Raw genomic sequence first — 20929 nt, 5'->3', positions numbered from 1 at the left:
AGACCAGTAAAACCAAATCAATATAAAATAGATACATATAGTTACTTTACAAAACTGTAACTATATGTATCTTGTACAAGTTAAGATCAGAGGTTTGTAGAGATCAATTTTTTAATATTTGGACAAAACCAGGAAGCTGCAGTGTGTCGTAAATCAGGACTAGAATTTCTCTTGCCTGTCATTCATGACAGAAGAGGAAGAGGACAAAAGAGATGAATACACAAGCAGAAGATTAAGCAAATTTATTCTATGATTAAAATAAACAAATAAATCACAATTTATTGTTCAACCTTCAACAAGCTGATCATTCTTTTAAATGATTTTGAGATCTTGCAATTTTGAAAGCACTGGTGTCGTGAACTTTGGGGAAACTATTTTAATTCTTCAGGTCAGTTTTATTCATAAGTGGGGATGGGCTATTGATAGGTGGCAAAGAAAAAAAGTTAATTTTAAACAACATCTACAGGTAAGCAATTTTTTCTTTCGTTAACAACTGGAAGTTTAAACAACATGAAAGGCTAAAGAATCCTTCCTCTGTTTCTTGCCGGCACGCTTGAAGACCACAAAGTACATATCTGCCTTGCATGGAGACTGCTCGATTGTTGCACGCTGAGTGATCTTCTTAAACGTTTCACACATTGGAATCTTTTTTCTTCTTGGCCCTTTGGGCAAACCAATCGTCCTTTTTAAGAGAGAAAAAATGATTTGAACATGGTTAAGCACAAGCTGTAGGTGGCAAGAAGAACCATCCATCACAACTTCACCCAGAATGAAAATTGAAGAATTAGCCTCAGTTTTATAAAAGGTGGCTAAAGCCGATGAAGTCTGCCAATGAATGCAGTGGTACCCAACCTTGGGCCTCCAGATGTTCTTGGACTTCGACTCCCAGAAATCCTGGCCAGCAGAGGTGGTGGTGAAGGCTTCTGGGAGTTGTAGTCCAAGAACATCTGGAGGGCCAAGGTTGGGGACCACTGAACTATAAGGAACAAAGAGGAAGCAGACAGCAGTGACAACAGAGTTTTACGGGAAATGGCAGGGTGGGAAGAAAGAAGAGGCGCCTGAGCCGAACGCCAAGCCCCTCGCACCATGTCCTCAATGGGCAATCAGCCGTGAGGCCAAGGGAGACTAACCCCCTGCAGCCGTGGGGTGCTGGGGAGGGAGGGGTGAAGACAAGAAGCAAACAGAAGCCCCCGGGGAGTTTGAAGGGTGGGGGAGGCAGCTTGGTGGAATGTCTTCATCCCAGGAGGCTGTGGGTTCCAATCCTGGCACCTCCTGATGAAAGACTTGGTTTGGCAGGGGCGTAACGGAAGATTGCTCTGTCCAAAAAACACAGCCTCCAAACTTGTCAGAAGAAAGATTCTACCGTTCCATCTTAAATCTGCCATTTTGTTCGGTTCGCTGAGGACTAGGAACTTATTCCTTGAAAGAATGGGGCTGAGGAGCCTTTGCGAGGTTTCCAGGTTCTCTCTCCATTCCCCCCTATTTAAAAGAGAGAACGAGGCCCTCTTTCTGCCAGAAAAAGCCGTGGCTTCTCCTGAGCCCAGCTCAGCAGGTAACTCTGATCCTAAAGCAATGAAAAGGATCACGCTCACACAGAGATGCTTTAGCAGCAGAGGGAGGAAGTGGTCCATTTACACCTGGCCAACGTTTCCCACCTCGCATAAGCCGACTCGAGACAGACAGACAGACTCTGTCCAGCCATTGTGAGGATCTACGTCCAGCACACCAAAGCCTTCTCTCCACAATCTGTCCACTATTTTCCCCTCTATTCTGATTTGCTGCTTGTCAGGTTATGATCCCAGCTTCCCTTTATTTGATCCACCGAATGAACCCTACTGGTGTGATGTATTCTTCAGGTTCTGAATGGTAAAAATAACAACGAAAGTAAATCAAAAAGGTTTCTGATGGATTCTGTCTCAACTCTGCCCTGAACAAGCAAAGCACCGCTACGCTATGGGAGGTCCTGAAGCTCACGAATCCACCAGCATCACCTTTATCAAAAGAGAGGTACACCTGAAACTTGCCAAGATGCCAAGCAAATGTAGGGAGAGCCTCCCTCCAGAAAGTTGCTTGGGTCAAAGCGCCTGAGTTAGACAGAAGTGGAGGTTTCACAGGACGACGTGGGACCCTGTGGGGCTGTTTGGGTCACCGGACCCCTGCCCAGGCGGAGCCGCGTCTTCTCCCTGCTCCCAGCCAGCTTCACGGCCAGTTTCTCCGCAGAACAGAGATGAGGCAGACGTCAGCAAGCGCACTCCCAATTAACTTCTGAGTTTGGCTTGGTTTACTCTGAAGTTGGTAAACAGCTTGTTCCTGGGATTCCTGATTTAACTTTTTTCTCTCCATTCAAAAGAAGGGGCAAGAGTTCCCGCCTGCCAACCCCAGGAACAGAGTATACTTGGTTGGTATAGATTTAGGAATATATTCATGCCCTGGATTTTGACCTTTTGACCTTGCAGCATAGCTAGAAAGTAGCTACAGCAGTTTGATACCAGTTTAACTGGTAGAGCTATGTGAAAAGGGCTCCCAAGATCTGTAATTTAGTGAGGATTTTAGATCTTTTTAATTTTTTTTGCTATAGAGCTGTCATGACCTCCCCTGACCCACATGCTCCATGTACCTGCTACCCACCAAAATCAGGGGTTTTGACTAGAACACAATCCATCTAAACAGAAAGAAACCCTCCGCGTGACAAGGTGGATAAAGTGCTACTCAGCTTAATTTCGGAAACCTTTTATAAGCAGTTTGGACTTCTGGCTCTAGACCTGCCCGTCATTGGCATACAACCCCCGACAGATTAACTAGCAGAAATTTATCCATGGACGGCGTTCATGGCTCTCCATCCTGCAGTTCACAATGAGATCATAGTATCTATATGCCTTCTCTAAAGTTAACACACAGTCCTGGTTCACTTCAGAATTCATTAACCTCCACTGAAGTACCCTACATTTAATTTTCCTTAACTTGCCATTGCTCAACAATACAAATCAGGTGTTCAAGGGAAGCCACAGTAGCCGAAATAATATTTGTTATAAGAGAAAGAAGCTTTCCTTTGTGTGTCTATGAAGAGCCAAGTGGAGTGGGCTGCTATGGTCCTTCAAAATTTCTCGAAAAATCCCTTCCGTCACAATTCCTTTTAAGAGCAGGGCATGAACGTCCTCTAAGCCCCCAAATGCACACACCTTCTGCCATTTTTACACATCTCTTCAAATGCATGATTTAACTTGCTATTTGTGTTCCAGGATGTCCTGACTCTGGAGCAGAATGGGGAGCTATGGAAAGAACTCTGCCCATCAGCCAAGGGAGCCGTAAGGCTCTAGACGGGGGCAAACGGCTACACAAAGCACCAGCTGCCCCTTTACAGTTTTGTAAAGCTGTTCTTTGGGAAAAGCGGGGAAGTTCCACCAGAAGTACAAAGAGAGGGTTCTCTGCCCACACACCACCCTCAAACAACAAACCAGTAGACGCCCGCTTTAACTCCTTGCCAGCAGTGCTGCTGGACCTATTGTTAACCCATTTCTCGATAAATAAAATGTGTATTTTTGAAATACTTCCCCGCTGGTGGGTGCCTGTAGAGAATCAGACTCTAAGCGTGTATGGAGGCTCTTGAATGCGTCTGCATTTCCTCTTCGCATCTCTGCCAATCAGGCTGGCGTCGGTGAGAGCTTCCCACTGCCTGGGATGTCTCTCAGGGCAGTGCCTTCCGTACTGAATGTTTGACGACTGCTGGGAAAGCTCATGGTTTAGGTCTCTGACTGTGGAGCCGGAGGCAGGACTAGAGGGTCCTCAGGTTCCCTTTCGGCTCTGCAGCTCTAAGATGAGGTTCAAGCAGGCCATGCAGCAGAACATGGCCGTGGGAGAAACTTTGGCCTGTTATTCCCGCTCATCTTACCCCTGTCGGTTGTTACCCCACCTTTCTCCTTAAAAAGAACAGCAGCACTATGTTGTGTCTGAGTTCGATTAGTCTTGAGAGACTATATGGTATCGTGCTCTGTATGGAGGACTTGGAACAGCGTCTAGTGTGGCTGAGGAGGCCAATTTGAGAGTGACACAATCCCTTCCACACTGAAGACAAATCCAATCTGTCCCCTGTCCAGCTCCCTGATTTGGCTGCTTTCAGGACTGCCTCTTGGCCTCGGCCTGCCGGACAAGGGTCTCTTCAAATTGGGAGAGGCCGTGATGCAACACCTGCCTCTAGGATGAACGCTCAGAGATCAAGGTTTCCCATCTGTTAAGGTCCATTCCTTAGGCGTTCAGATCCCACTTGCAGATGTCCTTGTATCGCAGCTGTGGTCTCCCTCTGGGGCGATTTCCCTGCACTCGTTCTCCATACATGAGATCTTTTGGAATCTGACCATCAGCCATTCTCACAACATGCCTAAGCCAACATAGATGTCACTGTTTCAGTAATGTATACATGCTAAAAATTCCAGCTCATTCTAGGACTACTCTATTTGCAACTTTGTCCTGCCAAGTGATACCAAAAATGCATCGGAGAAAATGCATATGGAACGTGTTCAGCTTCCTCTCCTGCCCTGCACAAAAGGTCCAGGACTCACTGCAGGACAGGAGTGTGCTCAGGACACGGGCTCTATAGACCTGGATCTTGGTATATGCCGTCAGCTTCTTATCAAGCCATACTCTCTTTGTGAGTCTAGAGAACATGGTAGCTGCTGTGTCTGAGGATGTGCAGTCCTTTTTTTCCAGGCTGTTTTTAGATCAGGGTGGCTTTGCAACCCATTCATAAATATGCAAAGAAAAGCAGTTTTTTATAAAGGCAGGAGAAAGCAGGGAGGGACAAGACTTAATTTTTTAAAGGTTGCATTTTTTAAAGCAGTGGATGAGGAGATCAGTGGCATAGCCAGCTACATTCAGTCTGGCACCCAACCCTCTTCCCTCGCATGGACTTTGTATACCTTACGAAGTCCCCCCAATTAGTGGTTGTGAAGGAATTGGGGGGGGGTTAGGTACAAGGTGTCCCATTCCCCAGCTACAGCTGATTAGCATACCTCAGAGTAATAGACACCCCTAAGGCTGAGAAATGGGGAAGAGGTGGAGCAAAGCTGGCATGAGAGGAGCTGGATGTCAAGGATTTTGTTGATCTTTGCCCAGAGCTGCGATTATCTGGATTATTGGCAGCTTGGAGGTAATTAATGAGCGGGGATCCAGGTTCCCCTCGCCTTCCACTCATCACCTGAGCAGATCAGCGTCTGGCCCAGGATGCGAGCTTCTCAGCTGCTGCGTTGACGCGCTCATGTCCACTTGACAAGGGAACAACTCACCTACTCGCCTCTTGACATGACGGATGCGGCTCTGAGCCATGAACGGTCGCCAACAGGATGAGAAGGAAATGTCCCTGCCTGCCCCTGTCATGGGTACAAAGAAACTAATCTGCAAGGCCTGGCAGGTTAAACATCCTTGAGGCGTTTAGCCCATTCTGTCAGCTGCCCGGGGCTTGTGGCGCGAATTGGGGTCGAGCTGCACAGGCCATGAGGCCCGTTCCGAAGGCTGGCAACCTCAGATTCGTGTCACTCTTGAAGTTATTAGAACAGATTAGAACAGCTCAACAACACATGGCATTTCCTATAGACCTATGGTGTCATCAACGCACTCTGCACAGAAAAAGGGTTCCCTGCTCCAAACAGCTTGCAGGGTTAAGTCCAAAATTATTCCCTGAGAGAATCTGGGTAATTTATTTTTCTTTTACATCAAGAACCTTTTGAAAAGCATGTAGACTGTGCTAAATAATAGCATCCAACTGTGCCGGTTAGGTGGAGAAATATACATTCAAATATACAAGTGCTAACCAGATCAAATGCTTTTGTAAGGTCTATGAAGGCCACAAAGAGTGGCTGTTGTTGTTCCCTGCATTTCTCCTGCAACTGTCGGAGGGAAAATACCACGTCAGTGGTGGATCTATTAGCTCGAAATCCACACTGTGATTCTGGATAGATTCTGTCTGCAAGCACCTGGAGCCTCTTCAGTACAACACGGGCAAGCAGCCTCCCTACAATGCTGAGAAGAGAGATGCGACGGTAGTTATTGCAGTCGCCCCTGTCTTCTTTGTTCTTATACAACGTGACCATGTTTGCATCCTTCATGTCCTGTGGTACTCCACCTTCCCTCCAGCGTAGACGAAAGACTTCATACAGCTGGGGGGTGATGATCTCTTTACAGCACTTCAGCAGGGATGTTATCCTTCCCAGGTGCCAATACTGTATATATGTATTGTATTTACAGGTGTTTATTCTTGCTGCTCTTGTATTTCTAATGAACTCTGCTTGTCTAGGATGGTTAACTCATACAATTTAGAGACGTAACTGGACCTGGGATGACAGCATGTTGTTTGAAATAATTCTTAGCACAACAGACCCTGTCCTCTCTGTGAGGTCTGTAAAAATGTTGGTAAATAAGAGAAATTAGTTTTATTAAGTACGATCTCAAAGAGACGTGGCTGCTTCGTATTCGTATCCCTGGGGATGAATACGAAGAGCGGCACCGCAGCTGCCACGGAGGTCCATTCCTTTCCCCTAAAACCAGCCTGGAGTGATTTTACAAGAGACTAAGAGCCTTCATTTCTATTTGCTCCAACTGTTCAATATTGACTTTAACCAGCCATGAGGGGTGACTGCTGTGAGTGTTAAATGACTACCGTTTATACTTGAGTATAAGCCGACACAAATATAAGCCCAGGCACCCAATTTTACCTAAAAACAAAAAACAAAACCCACCTGGGAAAACTTATTGTCTCGAGTATAAGCCAAGGGTGGAAAATGCAGCTGCTACTGGTAAATTTCGAAAATTAAAATTTGATACCAATCAAATTGGGAGGAGGAAGGTGGGTACATAGAATATGCAGAAGGAGAAGGATGGGAGAGAGTCCTAGGAGCAGACATTCCCCTAAAGATCTTTAAGAGACATAGCTGACAGGGAAGAAGGAGGGAGTGAATGGGCTTCCCTGGGCTTGTAAACAAAGATGCCCTCATTGTGACTCTGTTTAGAGTGCTCTTTGAATTACCTGCTGACACACTGTGGAGGAAAAACTTTTCATCTACAACTCTTTCATTTGGACATAGACTGCTAAAATCCTCCCAGCACGGCGTCTGCCTGCCAGTCTGAAAAATGCAGGGCACTTAATCCGGGTCATCGGACCACCCACAGAAGATCCAGGTGCCCGTAGATGAGTGGGGGAGTCCGGAGAACACCAGCACTGCAGGGGAGAACATGTAATTTTGACACTGACTCGAGTACAAGCCGAGGGGGTGTGTGCTTTTTCAGCATAAAAAATGGGCTGAAAAACTAGGCTTATACTGGATTATATATGGTAACTGGTGGTTTTTATCAAAAAAAGTATTTAACAAAAATAAATACAGTTTGATTCATCAAACCAGAATACTTACTTAGCTTTCAGGCATATTTTCCTCATATGGGGTAACAGAGTGTCAGTGCACCTACTCAGGGTTTCTGTCTGCTCATTTCTGAACTGGCTCTAGATTTTTGTGGGGAAAGCCCTTCTGGAACAGAAAGGATGGCTGGGAAGACTGCAGCTCGAATGTCACCATCTAGCTGTAACCTTGATTTTATTCTGTGGGAAATGTAGTGTAGTTGGCCCTGAAACCAGCGTTCTTCTCGAAATACAGAGGAGCAAAATATGGCTAATTTAATGGCTGTACATATTTGTGTGTCCTCATCAAGTACTTGGGATATTGCATTCAAGAATGGATCCATGTTTTTCCAGAAACTGGGAAAATAAACTTTGACAGCTTGTACTTTATTACGGTCAAAGACCAGTAAAACCAAATCAATATAAAATAGATACATATAGTTACTTTACAAAACTGTAACTATATGTATCTTGTACAAGTTAAGATCAGAGGTTTGTAGAGATCAGTTTTTTAATATTTGGACAAAACCAGGAAGCTGCAGTGTGTCGTAAATCAGGACTAGAATTTCTCTTGCCCGTCATTCATGACAGAAGAGGAAAAGGACAAAAGAGATGAATACACAAGCAGAAGATTAAGCAAATTTATTCTATGATTAAAATAAACAAATGAATCACAATTTATTGTTCAACCTTCAACAAGCTGATCATTCTTTTACATGATTTTGAGATGTTGCAATTTTGAAAACACTGGTGTCGTGAACTTTGGGGAAACTATTTTAATTCTTCAGGACAGTTTTATTCATAAGTGGGGATGGGCTATTGATAGGTGGCAAAGAAAAAAAGTTAATTTTAAACAACATCTACAGGTAAGCAATTTTTTCTTTCGTTAACAACTGGAAGTTTAAACAACGTGAAAGGCTAAAGAATCCTTCCTCTGTTTGCTCCCCCAAGCCCCAAAATGAAGACGCAGACAACGAACGTTTGGTATTAAATATGGGCCACACTTTATTAGCCAAAACCGAATTCCTTTAAACCAAATAACACCAAATCCAAATTGAGGGGGCCTGCAGTAGTGCGGGGAAATAACACCCAATAATTCCTTCTATGCCAATGGGCGAGTCCCAGTCCCCAGGTTCCAGCTGTCTACCGACCGAAGGAACCTGCAAGGCTTCATTAAAAACACCCCGGACCTCCAGCCATCTCATTTAATGTCTTTTGGTCCAAAAGTGTTCCAGCGCATCAGTTGCCTTCAGCCCTGTAATCGCACGATCCGCAGGAACTGTCAGCACTAACACACTGTTTGCTTAATGAATATTACCAAAGGGAAACACCGTGACGACCAGTTATTCCCGCACTACCCGCCAAAACATGAGGACTAGCATCAGCTATGTCCCATGAGCCCACCAAAACGACCAAACTCCTCAAGCAGGCCCCCTCTCAAATCATCCAACAAAATGTCCAGTCCTGCCTCAGACAAGTGTACCCCATCCTCGCGGAAATACTCCAAGTTGGATGTTAGAATTCTGCAATGGCCAATCACAGAACCGAGGCCGCATTTGCTGACACCTCTGCACACTTCCTTATTCACCAAACGACGGGCATTATTTACCCTGTCCCTATTTTTAGCACCACGCCATTTTAAGCGCGGAATGATCGTTGACCAAACGATCCTCATCCTGGGATACAAGGCATGCAGCCTCTCCAAATCCCTCAATATATCCAATATTAGCGCCTTACCGGGCACCTGGGGCAAGTCATTGCCCCCCAAATGAACTACCAAGATGTCAGGAGGCGAACATCCAAAGGCTGTCACCCGTCCAAGTTGGATCCATCGCATGCCACGCATGCCCCTCCAGGTAATGGAGGCCTGGGCTCCCAGCCCTAAATCACTTCCCCAATGGGAAGCGGCAGCGTATCGAGCCGCCCAATAGATGTAGCTATGTCCCACAATCATAACGTTCCATCGGGCCTCCGGCATCTCTCCACCTGAAAGACAAAAACAACCCCTGCCTTCTTTCGTTAACAACTGGAAGTTTAAACAACGTGAAAGGCTAAAGAATCCTTCCTCTGTTTGCTCCCCCAAGCCCCAAAATTCCACGTTAGGCAATTGTCTGACATATTTACTGTAACAGCCCAATGACCAACGACCCAACTGTTTTATTCGTTCAGCGTCATAACCCAAAGCCGCTGCTGTTGAAGCAGCCCCTATTCTAAATGAATGTGTACCAAATCTCATACCCTGAACCCCCACTCTTTCCAGCGCCAAGTCCGTTAGATTCCAAAATTGATATTTTGTAAGGGGTGTACCATCCGCATGTTGGAAAAAATAACCACCAGTGCTCCCCCTTACTTGAATAAATTGAATTACAGCTCTCACCGGGCATATTTTGTCTATGCTACAACGCCCCAACCTTACCTGTCCCCCTTTTCCTTGTTGGTCAGTCTTTGATCTCCTAATCCTAAGAATAACCTGACCATTATGACTCCACACGTCTTCCCACTGCAGTGCCGAACGTGAGCTATCTGTTTTACTTAAGGCTACTAACTCACTAATCCTCAATGCCCCAAAAAATGCTACCAAAGATGCTGCACGAAAAAGCACTTCTTCGTATCCATCCCTACATATCATACTCCAAAGGTCTACCAGACTCTCTAATATCCCTGGTGATATGGGAGTCCTGTCATCCTTTGACCGTCCCCTCTCCCGAGACCATCCTTCAATCGTCTTCCTAACTCTAAAATCACCCAACCAATCCTTCAGACCTTTCGCCTTCGCATGAAATTTCAATGCTGCTAACTTACCCTGAATGGTACCCGGGGCTAAACCGACTCCCCCCTCGATCCCTCCCCACCATCCCCGAGGAACAGCCCAGCCGATACCCTGGGAGCTCCCACCAATTCCCAACCGCAGGACAAGGTAGCGACGGGTAGAGGGGGGGAGGCGGGGGAGGGAGCGCCTAACAGCTGATGGTCGGGGCTGCAGGCGCGGCCCGCTCCCCGCACCGCCTCCCGATCTCCCTGCGGCACACGAGCAAGCTCCCTCCTGCCGCGCCAGAGAAGGGAAGGACCCAACTCCCAAGCTCCAAACCGTCCAAAATACAGCCTGGCCACTGTCCCAAGCACCGCAAGAGCACTCCTCCGTCTCCGTCTGCCAGCAGCAAAGGGGCCCGTGTGACGAACCGGCGCTTCCTTAAATAGCGCCGGTTCGCGCCAATAGTCCCACGTGGCCCCTCGTCATCTGCGCTTCCGGAACCGGGGCAGCAAAACACGCTGCGGCTTACAGAGGCGTCTCCACGCCCCTCTCCGCGCGTACGTTTCTTGCCGGCACACTTGAAGACCACAAAGTACATATCTGCCTTGAATGGAGACTGCTCGATTGTTGCACGCTGAGTGATCTTCTTAAACGTTTCACACATTGGAATCTTTTTTCTTCTTGGCCCTTTGGGCAAACCAATCGTCCTGTTTAAGGGAGAAAAAAATGATTTGAACATGGTTAAGCACAAGCTGTAGGTGGCAAGAGGAACCATCCATCAGAACTTCACCCAGAATGAAAATTGAAGAATTAGCCTCAGTTTTATAAAAGGTGGCTAAAGCTGAAGAAGTCTGGTAATGAATAAGGAACAAAGAGGAAGCAGACAGCAGTGACAACAGAGTTTTACGGGAAATGGCAGGGTGGGAAGAAAGAAGAGGCGACTGAGCCGAACGCCAAGCCCCTCGCACCATGTCCTCACTGGCCAATCAGCCGTGAGGCCAAGGAAGACGAACCCCCTGCAGCCGTGGGGTGCTGGGGAGGGAGGGGTGAAGACAAGAAGCAAACCGAAGCCCCCAGGGAGGGGGGTAGTTTGAAGGGTGGGGGAGGCAGCTTGGTGGAATGTCTTCATCCCAGGAGGTTGTGGGTTCCAATCCTGGCACCTCCTGATGAAAGACTTGGTTTGGCAGGGGGGTAACGGAAGATTGCTCTGTCCAAAAAACACAGCCCCCAAACTTGTCAGAATAAAGATTCTACCGTTCCATCTTAAATCTGCCATTTTGTTCGGTTTGCTGAGGACTAGGAACTTATTCCCTGAAAGAATGGGGCTGAGGAGCCTTTGCAAGGTTTCCAGGTTTTCTCTCAATTCCTCCCTATTTAAAAGAGAGAACAAGGCCCTCTTTCTGCCAGAAAAAGCCGTGGCTTCTCCTGAGCCCAGCTCAGCAGGTAACTCTGATCCTAAAGCAAGGAAAAGGATCACGCACACACAGAGATGCTTTAGCACCAGAGGGAGGAAGTGGTCCATTTACACCTGGCCAACCTTTCCCACCTCGCATAAGCCGACTCGGGACAGACAGACAGACTCTGTCCAGCCATTGTGAGGATCTACGTCCAGCACACCAAAGCCTTCTCTCCATAATCTGTCCACTATTTTCCCCTCTATTCTGATTTGCTGCTTGTCAGGTTATGATCCCAGCTTCCCTTTATTCGATCCACCGAATGAACCCTACTAGTGTGATGTATTCTTCAGGTTCTAAATGGTAAAAATAGCAATGAAAGTAAATAAAAAAATAAATATTTCAGATTGATTCTGTCTCAACCTGATGTCTGCAGCCTGATGTCTGAACAAGCAAAGCACTGCTACGCTATGGGAGGTCCTGAAGCTCACGAATCCACCAGCATCATCTTTATCAGAAGAGAGGTACACCTGAAACTTGCCAGGATGCCAAGCAAATGTAGGGACGGCCTCCCTCCAGAAAGTTGCTTGGGTCAAAGCGCCTGAGTTAGACAGAACTGGAGGTTTCACAGGACGACGTGGGACCCTGTGGGGCTGTTTGGGTCACCGGACCCCTGCCCAGGCGGAGCCGCGTCTTCTCCCTGCTCCCAGCCAGCTTCACGGCCAGTTTCTCCGCAGAACAGAGATGAGGCAGACGTCAGCAAGCGCACTCCCAATTAACTTCTGAGTTTGGCTTGGTTTACTCTGAAGTTCGTAAACAGCTTGTTCCTGGAATTCCTGATTTAACTTTTCTCTCTCCATTCAAAATAAGTTCTTGCCTGCCAACCCCAGGAACAGAGTATACCTGGTTGGCATAGATTTAGGAATATATTCATGGCGTGGATCCTGACCTTTTGACCTTGCAGCATAGCGAGAAAGTAGTTACAGCAGTTTGATACCAGTTTAACTGGTAGAGCTATGTGAAAAGGGCTCCCAAGATCTGTAATTTAGTGAGGATTTTAGAACTTTTTATTATTTTTTTTTGCTATAGAGCTGTCATGACCTCCCCTGACCCACATGCTCCATGTAGCTGCTGCCCACCAAAATAAGGGGTTTTGACTAGAACACAATCCATCTAAACAGAAAGAAACCCTCCGCGTGACAAGGTGGATAAAGTGCTATTCAGCTTAATTTCGGAAACCTTTTATAAGCAAACAGTTTGGACTTCTGGCTCCAGGCCTGCCCGTCATTGGCATACAACCCCCGACAGATTAATTAGCAGAAATTTATCCATGGACAGAAATTTATCTCCATCCTGAGGTTCACAATGAGATCATAGTATCTATATGCCTTCTCTAAAGTTAACACACAGTCCTGGTTCGCTTCAGAGTGCATTAACCTCCACTGAAGTACCCTACATTTAATTTTCCTTAACTTGCCATTGCTCTGTAATATAAACCAGGTGTTCAAGGGAAGCCACAGTAGCCGAAATAATATTTGTTGTAAGAGAAAGAAGCGTTCCTTTGTGTGTCTATGAAGAGCCAAGTGGAGTGGGTTGCTACGGTCCTTCAAAATTTCTTGGAAAATCCCTTCCGTCACAATTCCTTTGAAGAGCAGGGCATGAACGTCCCCTAAGCCCCCAAATGCACACACCTTCTGCCATTTTTACACATCTCTTTAAATGCATGACTTAACTTGCTATTTGTGTCCCAGGCTGTCCTGACTCTGGAGCAGAATGGGGAGCTATGGAAAGAACTCTGCCCATCAGCCAAGGGAGCCGTCAGGCTCTATACGGTGGCAAACGGTTACACAAAGCACCAGCTGCCCCCCAGTCACCAGCTGTTCTTTGGGAAAAGCGGGGAAGTTCCACCAGAAGTACAAAGAGAGGGTTCTCTGCCCACACACCACCCTCAAACAACAAACCAGTAGACGCCCACTTTAACTCTTTGCCAGCAGTGCTGCTGGACCCGTTGTTGACCCATTTCTCAATAAATAAAATGTGTATTTTTAAAATACTTCCCCGCTGGTGGGTGCCTGTAGAGAATCAGATTCCAAGCGTGTATGGAGGCTCTTGAATGCGTCTGCATTTCCTCTTCACATCTCCGCCAATCAGGCTGGCTTCAGTGAGAGCTTCCCACTGCCTGGGATGTCTCTCAGGGCAGTGCCTTCCGTACTGAATGTTTGACAACTGCTGGGAAAGCTCATGGTTTAGGTCTCTGACTGTGGAGCCGGAGGCAGGACTAGAGAATCCTCAGGTTCCCTTTCGGCTCTGCAGCTCTAAGATGAGGTTCAAGCAGGCCATGCAGCAGAACGTGGCCGTGGGAGAAACTTTGGCCTGTTATTCCCGCTCCTCTTACCCCTGTCGGTTGTTACCTCACCTTTCTCCTTAAAAAGAACAGCAGCACTATGTTGTGTCTGAGTTCGATTAGCCTTGAGAGACTATATGGTATCGTGCTCTGTATGGAGGACTTGGAACAGCGTCTAGTGTGGCTGAGGAGGCCAATTTGAGAGTGACACAATCCCTTCCACACTGAAGACAAATACAATCTGTCCCCTGCCCAGCTCCCTGATTTGGCTGCTTTCAGGACCGCCTCTTTGCCTCGGCCTGCTGGACAAGGGTCTCTTCAAATTGGGAGAGGCCATGATGCACTGCCTGCCTCTAGGATGAACGCTCAGATGTCAGGGTTTCCCATCCGTTGAGGTTCATTTCTTATCAAGTCATAGTCTCTTTGTGAGTCTAGAGAACGTGGTAGCTGCTGTGTCTGAGGATGTGCAGTCCTTTTTTTTCAGGCTGTTTTTAGATCAGGGTGGCTTTGCAACCCATTCATGAATATGCAAAGAAAAGCAGTTTTTTATAAAGGCAGGAGAAAGCAGGGAGGGACAAGACTTTTTTAAAAAAAGTTTGCATTTTTTTAAAGCAGTGGATAAGGAGATCAGTGGCATAGCCAGCTACATTCAGTCTGGCACCCAACCCTCTTCCCTCGCATGGACTTTGTATACCTTATGAAGTCCCCCAAATTAGTGGTTGTGAGGAATTGGGGGGGTTAGGTATAAGGTGTCCCATTCCCCAGCTACAGCTGATTAGCATACCTCAGAGTAATAGACACCCCCTAAGGCTGAGAAATGGGGAGGAGGTGGAGCAAAGCTGGCAGGAGAGGAGCTGAATGTCAAGGATTTTGCTGATCTTTGCCCAGAGCTGCGATTATCTGGATTATTGGCAGCTTGGAGGCCATTAATGAGCAGGGATCCAGGTTCCCCTCGCCTTCCGCTCATCACCTGAGCAGATCAGCGTCTGAGCCGGGACGCGAGCTTCTCCGCTGCTGCGTTGAGGCGCTCATGTCCACTTGACAAGGGAACTGCTCACCTACTTGACATGACAGATTTTATTTATTTTATTTTATTTTATTAAATTTATACCCTGCCCATCTAGACACATGACTACTCTGGGCGGCTAACAATAAACATGTAATAAAAACAGTATAATAAAATTAAAAACAATAGTAATATAGTTCAAGATGGGAAAAAAATAAAAATAATCAAGTGATGACAGGAAGGAAAGCCTGCCTAAAAAGCCAGGTCTTAAGTTGGCTCTTAAAAACACCCAGCAAGGGAGCCAGACAGATCTCTGAGGGCAGACTGTTCCAAAAGCGAGGGGCCACTGCTGAGAAGGCCTGGTTTCCTGTTCTTTCTCTCCAGGCCTCCCTCGGCGTAAGGCCCCTCAGGTGCCCTTCCTGGTTAGAACAAGTGGTTTGGGTAGATCTAAGTGGGAGGAGGCGTTTCGCTAGATACCGAGGTCCTAAACCATTTAGGGCTTTATTTGTCATCCTTAACACTTTGAAATCAATGCACAAATGAACGGGCAGCCAATGCAAGGCAGCCAGAGTGGGGGAAATATGCTGATATTTTCGCGTCCCACTGAGAAGACTGGTCGCCGCATTCTGCGCCATTTCCGCATCAATCTCAAAGGTAGCCCCATGTAGAGCGCATTACAGTAGTCTAATCTCGAGATTACAAGCGCATGGAGCAAAGTGGTGAGCGCCCCAACATCAAGATATGGGCGCAGCTGGGCTCTGAGTAATGAACGGTCGCCAACAGGATGAGAAGGAAATGTCCCCTGCATGTGTACAAAGAAATTAATCTGCAAGGCCTGGCAGGTTAAACATCGTCGCAGCGTTTAGCCCATTCTGTCACCTGGCCTGGGCTTCTAGCTCAAATTGGGGTCGAGCGGCACAGGCAATGAGGCCCGTTCCGAAGGCTGGCGACCTCAGATTCGTGTCACTCTTGAAGTTATTAGAACACAGATTAGAACAGTTCAACAACACATGGCATTTCCTATAGACCTATGGTGTCATCAACACATTCTGCACAGAAAAAGGGTTCCCTGCTCCAAACAGCTTGCAGGGTTAAGTCCAAAATTATTCCCTGAGAGAATCTGGGTAACTTATTTTTCTTTTACGTCAAGAACCTTTTATAAAACATGTAGACTGTGCTAAATAATAGCATCCAACTGTGCCAGTTAGGTGGAGAAATATACATTCCAATATACAAGATAGGAAGACACACACACACAAACACGACTGCCTTGACTATGCCGGCCCTTGCCTTAAATTGACGTGTTTCATGTACTCTCCTTTCCAGCCTGTTTCCTGAATCTTGGGGACAATCGCTCCTGTTTTCCTTCGCCCACTTTCCCACTCATTTGCCCTGGAAATTACAGGACCTTCCAAAGACTCTGAGGCAGCTGAACCAAGAACAATGCCAAAAAAGGCACAAAAATACGACAGTCAGTGCCACCTTGTGAATAATCTGTGAACATCACCGCATGGAAAGGTTACTAGACTTCAAATACTATTTATTGTATATTTACTCAAAATGTGCTAGCTGTGTCTTGCATTTTAAGTCTTGTAAACAAACAAAAGCATACATAGAAACACACACTAGTTCCAGGCTTGTTTTAGTGGCACCAGATCCGTGTCCTCAACGTAGGCCAACCTTCCATTCTTCTTGGAGGAATTCCCTGACAGGGAGGCTTTATTGCATTTTCCAGCACCGTCCCTCTGAGCATAGGGTAGTACACATCCCTCTAATTCTGATACATCTCTCTCCTGTTTGTCAGGGTGAAAGGCTGCAGCCCACATGCCGAACACTGTATTTGTGGATGCTGCCCTTTTCTTGCCCTCAGAGCCAAGGGGATGATGACTGAGTTGATGGATTGGATGGAGTGATGGATTAGAACTCGGGAGATCTGTGTTCAAATCCCTGCATGGATTTGAAACTTACTTGGCAGATGGCACAAGTAAAACCGCTCCAAAATACAGCATCTCATATACCCCTAACTCTCTCCGCCTCCTTCTCTGGGGGGGCGCCTGGGGGAGGAGGCGGGGGGCAGAATCCAGGGCGCTGGCACCACACCGGTGGGTGAGGACCTGCCAGGTGGCACCCAACTGCCGGGACAGCGGGCAGTGCCCGTCTCTAGGGCAGAGCATTGACTCTGACGAGAAGAGACCCTCCGCACACTCACATCTTCTTCGGCGTCAATCATTAGGGCCGGGAAAGATCGGCAGTAAAACTGCTGTTAATCAAGCATTAAAAGAGACTCTCATGGAATACCAATCAAATAAATTTTGACAAATAGTTTGAGACCAGTTCCTTGAATAAGAATGTGCAGGACTACAAAGGGTCAAAGGGGTACTAATTATGTGAAAACAATGCTACAACGAGTTAAAAGGGGTTTGCCAAGCGCCAAAAAGACTGTATTTTGTATCAGGGTTTGAGTCAAATCAAGATTTAATTTTTTAAAAAAATCGGAGGGGGGGTTGGACAATTTAAATCAAATATCATTTTTTAGTTTAATCATTATTTAATTTGAAGTTTTAAAAACATTGATTTTTAAAAGACGGTTAATTTTTCTCCACCCTGTTTGGTAAGACTGACCGAGGGAAATGGCTATGCGTCCCTTAGGATTGCCCTAATGCAAAAGCAGGGTGATACCTCTTGAGCCATTTAAAAAAAAATCAAACAAATTGGAAGCTTTCATACAGAAAATTTGGCTTCATCTGGCCGGGCACCATCCCCTTCATGAACGGCACAGATAAGCCTTTGTTTGAAGTTTGGGGTGGAACCTTCTAACCGCACGCCAAGGAATGGCGCTCAAGGCTGCAGACACCCCCCCCCCTCGGCTGGTGTTTGCAACCCAGGCCTGAACTCACCTCAGGCCAGGATGGAGACCTGCCCTGGATTTTTAGGACTCTGAGCAACAGTTTTTCTGTGGTACCATGAAGCAGTGATGCCCAGCCTGACGAAGGGGAATTTTCCCCATGAACGCTGGCAATTAATTTGATATTTTTAGTGGTTCAATAAAGGGATCACACTACTCTTGCATTTTTATTTTATAAACATCCTGTAGCCATGGCCTTCTCTTTAGTGACCAGCAAGGTGGATTGGATTTAAATCAGAATTTAAAGTTTTAAAATCGGATTTTTCTTTGACAATTATACTTTAAAAATATTTCTTAAAATTTAAAGCATGACCCTGCCAACCAGCTGCTTCACTTCACAGTGTAGAAAGACACACCTGAAGCTCTTCACTAAGCCCAGACCTGGGCAAAAAGCGGCCCGAGGGCCACATACGGCCCGCGAGCCGCTCCTGTCCGGCCCCTGGACCGCTTTGAACATCAAGACCGTTTATAGCTTTTTGCCTAAAGTTGATCAGTTGCTTATCTTTAACATACCACAAAAACCTCTTTCGTATTTCTGTAGATTAACGAGTTTAAAATAAAAACAATCATGACATCACTGTTTCATTTTATTTTTAAGTAAAGTTGGTTCGGCCCCTGAACACAGTTCAGATTTTTCATGAAGCCCCCCCCCCCCTATAGAAATTAATTGCCCACCCTTCACTAAGCCTAATATTAGCATTTCAACTGCAAAAGAAAGTTGGAATATAAGATCTGAATATTGGCTGAACTTATTTTATTTAGTTCTCTGTTTACAAAATCCTAATGAAAAGAAATTCGGTTTCGTCATATCCAGCATCATGAACTGAAGCAAAACATTTCCCACACTCTTTCAGTGCACTCTTTCAGTAAAATGGGGTATCATTTCAAAAACAGAACTGATGCTCTCATTGTATGTCCTTGAGGAATAACTATTACACTTCTGGTAGACTACACAGCACTACCACTAGCAGTTCTAGAAATAATAAAACCATCAAAAACTCCAAAATATGGTGCCTGGCAAATCCAGAGAAGCCCTAACATGAATTTGCCGAAGACTCTCGGATTAAGAGTTTAGAAAGGCATTTTCCAAGCACAAATGGACAAACAGCAAGACAAATAGCCGCTTTGCCAAAGAGATTCTCATTGGTTAAACAAGCACAGTAGAAAGGATTCCCTTCCCTCCCAATACTGCTGTCTGATTAAATCATCCCATCTCATATCTTATTTTTTTAAAAAAGAAAGAAATCTAGTCACAGTGTTACTTCTAGCTTGGCCTCCTGCCACATATTGATGATCCTCAGACAGAAAGCAGTGAAAGGAAATGGACCCAATTAGCCACCACGTCCCTTTGCATACAGGAGCTTTAGGAAAATGTGTAAAGAGATATTTCTGAGATACAAGATGGAAAGGAAAATGCAAGGTACTTGTAAGAAAAGTAAAGTGATGCTGGCCCTCCCATTTAGATGATGAACCTTAACTCCACTGTCCACAGAAGTTGCCTTCTTTGAGTGAGCAACTGAGGCGAAGTCGTCTCCTTCCCAAGATATTCCCTGGCTTGTGTTATCACGAACATGCAAGCAATACCAGAGGAAATCTGAAAAGCATCTCCTCAAATTTGGAGCGCCCTCCCCTCAAATGGCTTGTCTTCCAAATTTCAAGCCTTCTCTTTTTGTGTGTGTGTCAGGGGAAGCTCTTTTTTATTCCCTCAAGGATTTCGGGCCTTTCTCTCCTCCACTGAGCAGGGGGTTGGACTGGATGGCCTTAAGAGCCCCTTTCCAACTCCTCTGTGTCTTTGGTCGCTGCTCCCGTGCTGTGCTCTCTCTTCCTCCTGTTTCAAACAGATTTCTACGCAGGGGATTCTTCCAACTTACTTCCTATGCCTGGGCTTCGGGGACAGAGACCAGTGCTGAAAATTAAAATGGGGAACCAAGAATACACCCGATGGCTAAATTCCATTTACATAAAAAATCAAAGATGAATAAATCCTACCTCCGACCAAGAAGATCACGGACACCACCAATAGGAGGGTGAGGCAGGGTTTCAGCTGGAAGACCCCCGCCTGATCCTCACCCACAATTTCAGGAGTCGTGGGAATGGGGGAACCCAGGGGAATTAAATCTAATTTCCCCACGGCGCCCACAGTTAAGGCGGCCATCAGCAGAAACACGACCTTTAAAGGCCTCATGCTGCCTCCTTGCCAGCTCCCTTTTGCTCCAAAAGGCCAGGAGGTAGAAAGACGGCGGCGCAGGAAACCTCAAGGCCTTCGCCTTCCAACGGTCCACCTTGACGTTCCAACGGTCCGGCCGTGGTCAGGAGGATGCATCTCCACGGCAACGGACCGGGCCCCCCGCATTCCGAAGGGAAGGTTCTCGCTGGCCTGGGAGGAAGGGGAAGGAGGCAAGGAGAGCAGGACGAGTCATGGGGGGGCAGATGAGGTGAGCCCCCCCGGGGAAGCCTCTTCGGGGGGGATGATCGGAGCTGCTGCCGGCGGAGAAACCGGGAGCGCCCGCTTTTGCTTTGGATTGCATGGCTCCCTTCCTTTCCCTACCAACGGCCACGAGGGGAGCGGGTTTCGAAGGGCATTAGGGCCTCCGGCCTGTCCCCATCCACGGCCAGCCCACGCCCTCCCCACCCCCACCTCTGGGACGGGGCCAAAGGGGGGGGACAGGGCTTTTGGGGAGTGGAAGGGCGGCCAAGAAGAGCCCTCGGCAATGAAGCCCCCCCCAAGAGGCTTTGCAGGAGGGCAGCAGGGAGAGCCCGCCGTCCATTTCTCTCCCAGCTGCTCTGAGGAATGCCGCGGAAGCACCAGGGAACCGGGCAGCCTCAGGGGGGGCGACGGATGCCACCGTCCCTGCGGAGGAGAGAGGCCTGGGACGTGGACTGCCAGCTCGGAAGTCTCCACTGCAAGCAGGGCCTGCGTGGGTCTCCCCCCCTGCTCCCCCCCCAATGCTTTGAGAGGGTGCCTTATATTGTTGTACCCTGTAAGGTCTTCTCCCTTCTGCTACACGGCTTGAATGGGTGGACTTTTCAGCAGGTTACATAAAACAGGCGCAAACATTTAAAGCCTGGACCTACTGCTGAATGGGAAGATTCTTTTAGATTGAGAGGCTGACTGATAAAGAAATATTAAGGCAAATGAACAAAATG

The 20929-nt window shown here is 46.9% G+C and overlaps 2 long non-coding RNA genes across 2 annotated transcripts; one reads left to right on the top strand and one right to left on the bottom strand.

Moving 5' to 3' along the window:
- Positions 1 to 227: 227 nt before the first annotated feature.
- On the bottom strand, positions 228 to 20610 carry LOC144584868 (uncharacterized). The gene is made up of 2 exons (XR_013539348.1): positions 19772 to 20610; positions 228 to 10840 (listed from the first exon to the last, which is right to left on the bottom strand). It is a non-coding gene; the product is annotated as an uncharacterized LOC144584868 (long non-coding RNA).
- Positions 1928 to 6723, top strand: LOC144584867 (uncharacterized). The gene is made up of 2 exons (XR_013539347.1): positions 1928 to 2007; positions 3240 to 6723. It is a non-coding gene; the product is annotated as an uncharacterized LOC144584867 (long non-coding RNA).
- Positions 20611 to 20929: the final 319 nt, after the last annotated feature.

The sequence above is a fragment of the Pogona vitticeps genome, chromosome 15 (assembly GCF_051106095.1).
Source record: "Pogona vitticeps strain Pit_001003342236 chromosome 15, PviZW2.1, whole genome shotgun sequence".
NCBI classification, from domain to species: domain Eukaryota; kingdom Metazoa; phylum Chordata; class Lepidosauria; order Squamata; family Agamidae; genus Pogona; species Pogona vitticeps.
Note: the sequence above shows the minus strand (reverse complement) of the source record. Positions and strands in the feature narration are given on the sequence as shown.